Raw genomic sequence first — 4,253 nt, 5'->3', positions numbered from 1 at the left:
CGGGAACGCATGCGCATGGGGACATAATGGGGTGGGATGGGAGAATCGCCCCCATGATGTCCCCACCTTATCTACATGCTACTACTCTGCACATTCTCCCTGTGTCTGCATGGGTTTCTTCCAGGTGCTCTGGTTTCCTCCCACAGTCTGAAAGATGTGCTCGTTAGGTGCATTGGCCATGCTAAATTCTCCCTCAGAACAGATGGCGGAGTGTGGCGACTCGGGGATTTTCACAGTAACTTCATTGCAGTGTGAATGTAAAGCTACTTGTGACACTAATAAATAAACTTTAAACTTTAAAACTCGTGCTTGGCCAAGCAACTCCAGCAATGCTGACGTTCTCTTTGTCCCCACTGGCTGCCTCTGTATTTTGCAAGCAGCCCAGAAGCATTATTCTGAGGTCATGTGGGGCAACTAGCTTGGTCCTCTGAAAAGCAGGCTGCCCTCTTATAGGGAGGCTACACTGAATAACATTACTGGCATTTAAAAGATAGAAAATGGAACACCAGGGCAGAGAGTTCCATGGTGATGGGTGCATTGTTGGAGGCATTAGCGGAAGTAGCCAGGAGGTAAGATGCCATGATTCCACAGTAGCCAGGAAACCTTCAAGGGCCACCCTCAGAAGGGAGTTGGAGAAGCTAGCCAGGGAGGATTATTACCAGAAGTTGCATGCCAGGGCCTGGAAGACTATTCCAAAAGGTCTAATGAGGTCACAAGGGTAGTCAAGTTCAGTGAATAGATCTTCATGGTGACATACCACAATGCCAACAGCTCACGCTGCCCCTTACACCACTCGCCAATCCCTCACACAGCAGCACTCCCTGCCACTCAGGAATCAAGCCCAGCATCCAGATGCTCCATTCCACCCTCGCCATAGTTCTTACCTGGTCTGGTCTACAGGCCCACCCAATGTGGTTGCCATTTATCCACCTTCAGGAATGGCCAGGCAAGCCACTTAGTTGTATTAAACCCATTTCAGAAAGACCAAAAGGGAATGAAATCAGCACAATTGATCTGCAAAGTTCCACTTTCTAACATCTAGGGGCTCTTGAAGCCAATAGGTAACAAAGATACCTGCATCCCCTGATCCCTGTGGAGGGGATAGCTCTCAAGGGCCTGCCGAGGTAAACTCTGGGGTATTCAGCATTGCTGAGAACATTGAGGATAAAGCCATCCTTTTTCCCCTTCACTGCTCCCAGCACATTCCTTCACTATCCGGCATAATGAGTGAGCTGATGGTGTGACAGTGGACCTCTTTCTTCCCACCACAACCACCATTGCTCACATCAGTCTTCACCTTCTGAGTTCCTGCTTTCAGACACCCAAAACCAACCGCCTGCCCAGGCACAGCTGCTAAAGCAGAAGAGAGAGAGAGAGGGAGAGAGAAAACATTAATGAAGCATTAATGAAGAGATCTTGTCACTTGCCCACTCAGAAAGTGGCACTGCATCGACCTTAGAGGCGAGTATAGAGCTGGCATCAGCAAGTGGTGAACTACCTGGGTGTTGGTGGGCTGTCATCAGGCCAGACAGATGGACATTTTGTTTTCAGTTCACCAGAGGATGAAGTCACAGATATGTTCTTTTAGAAAGCACTCAGATGAGGAACTCAAAGGACGAGCATGCAGGAGTGTGTTGATGAATATGTAGGCTAGACTGGGTGTGGGGTGAATTGGCTGGCCTTTCGCCATTGTCAAAGAGCATGGAGGAGTTTGGCTCCTGTTTGGCAGAGGGCATTGTGTGGAGCTTGCCCTCTGCAGCCTCTGCTCCATCTTCCTGTTCTGCTGCAGACCTGAGGCACTGACACTGCTGACCCAATTCCTGCTACAACATTTGTGTGAACGAGTCATGTTCTCCCCTGTGAGGATGCTGAAATACTCTCTGGCAAAGTTCTGAAGTAACTTGAAAGGATTTGGTAAAATCCTTGAGAAGTTGCAGTGAAGTGCAGGAAATCGAAGGGATAGCTTCCCACCAAGAAAGAGGTACCTGGGACTGTTCTGTAACCGGAAGTTGTGTGATGTTACGATAGACCGTGTGCAGAATATGGGGATCATATCCTACAGTGTGTGCTTCAGAAGAGCTCATCACAACATCTCCAAAACATTCCAGAGTACTTCCAGACAGTTGAAGAAATCCTGAAAGTTACATGCAATTTGGATGCCTGGCCCTTTTAAGGAAGGTAAGGACACAAGATCAAAGTCCATTTAGCAGCTTCATGTTCGTTGCTTGGTGAATATTGATGACTTCCTTGAATAGACCTGCCTGGTGTAAATTGGGTTTCCTGACATTGCCTCAGCTGATTGGGCTATTCTCAGCTTGCTGGGAAGCCCCCACATGCACCTTTCTCCTTATAGAACATCACACAAGCCACTCAGGAAGCGGCCAATGGCACTTCGTGCACCCACAAAGAGACCCTGGTCTGCGGCAGCACCATAGCAATGAACTTTGTGCCATTGTCATCATATGCAAATCCAAAATGGAAATGCTGCTCTGATACCTATGGGAAATCAGAAGCACAGAACAAGATGCTGAATAGAGCAAGTCCCAGAACAAATCCAATTGGCAACAATTTTTTTTTGCTTATATATCTAATTCAATCCAATCAAACTCCAATTCAAAGTCTCAGCAAATGAGACATTCCAGATCCAAGCTAACAAGACAGGCTTCTCACTTCCTGTCTTGGTCTTGATCTACATGATCCAAGCTGATTGGAGCAGGCATCGCACCGAATCCAAGGCTTGATCTCATTTGTACCTTAGCCAAAAGGCCGAGATGCTCCTTTAAAAAATTGCTTCAAATGAAGCCTCAGTGTAACCTCATGACTTCAACCAAGTGCAGTACATCGATTAAGAACAGATACTACACTTGATCTTAGCCAAAAGGCCGAGAAGCGATAGCATAAATGCTATTGATGAAAGGCGATTGGGTTAAAAGTCCCATATAGTGCTCAGTAAAAAGGAGATTGAATTATACCATGTCTCCATACCTTGTGATTTGTGACATTTATATGGAAGTTATAGAGAGAGAGTTCAGGCTCTTGCAAAAGTAAGTAATCTTAACACTGAGACTGATTTAATTAAGATGGATTTAGGCTAACTGAAAACAGTGGTGAGATGAATTTAAACAGCTTCACTGTTGCATGAAGACTGCCTCGCCTTTAAATTAACTGTGCATATTTTCGAACATAGAACATAGAACAGTACAGCACAGAACAGGCCCTTCGGCCCATGATGTTGTGCCGAGCTTTGTCTGAAACCCAGATCAAACTATTTCCTCCCTATCATCCCGAAGTGCTCCATGTGCCTATCCAGTAGCTTCTTAAATGTTCCTAAAGTTTCTGACTCCACTATCCCTGCAGGCAGTCCATTCCACACCCCAACCACTCTCTAAGTAAAAAACCAACCTCGGACATCCTGCCTATATCTCCCATCATGAACCCGATTGTTATGCCCCCTAGTTACCGCTCCATTCACCCGAGGAAATAGTCTTTGAACGTTCACTCTATCTATCCCCCTCATCATCTTATAAATCTCTATCAAGTCTCCTCTCAACCTCCTCCGCTCCAAAGAGAAAAGCTGAAGTTCCTTCAACCTTTCCTCATAAGACCTACCATCCAAACCAGGCAGCATCCTGGTAAATCTCCTTTGCAGTCTTTCCAGTGTCTCCACATCCTTCTTATAGTGAGGTGACCAGAACTGCACGCAATATTTCAAATGTGGTCTCTCCGAGGTCCTATACAGATGCAGCATAACCCCACGGCTCTTAAACTCAAACCCCCTGTTAATGAACGCCAACACACTATAGGCCTTCTTCACGGCTCTATCCACTTGAGTGGCAACCTTCAGAGATCTGTGAATATGAACCCCAAGATCTCTCTGTTCCTCCACATTCTTCAGAACCCTACCTTTGACCCTGTAATCCACATTCAAATTTGTCCTACCAAAATGAATCACCATTTGCCATTTTTCAGCCCAGCTCTGCATCCTATCTATATCTCTTTGCAACCTACAACAGCCCTCCACCTTATCCACTACTCCTCCAATTTTGGTGTCATCAGCAAATTTACTGATCCACCCTTCAGCCCCCTCCTCCAAGTCATATATAAAAATTACAAATAGCAGAGGACCAAGCACTGATCCCTGTGGCACTCCGCTGGTAACCGGTTTCCAGTCTGAAAATTTTCCATCCACCACCACCCTCTGTCTTCTGTTAGCTAGCCAGTTACCTATCCAATCGGCCAAACTTCCCTCTATC

General features: G+C 46.2%; 1 pseudogene; it reads right to left on the bottom strand.

Moving 5' to 3' along the window:
- Window positions 1–2,684: 2,684 nt before the first annotated feature.
- LOC144509590 (U2 spliceosomal RNA) lies at window positions 2,685–2,894 on the bottom strand (annotated as a pseudogene).
- Between the last annotated feature and the right edge of the window lie 1,359 nt (window positions 2,895–4,253).

Source organism: Mustelus asterias, chromosome 21 (genome assembly GCF_964213995.1).
Source record: "Mustelus asterias chromosome 21, sMusAst1.hap1.1, whole genome shotgun sequence".
Taxonomy (NCBI): domain Eukaryota; kingdom Metazoa; phylum Chordata; class Chondrichthyes; order Carcharhiniformes; family Triakidae; genus Mustelus; species Mustelus asterias.
This window is presented reverse-complemented; position numbering and strand designations above follow the sequence as displayed.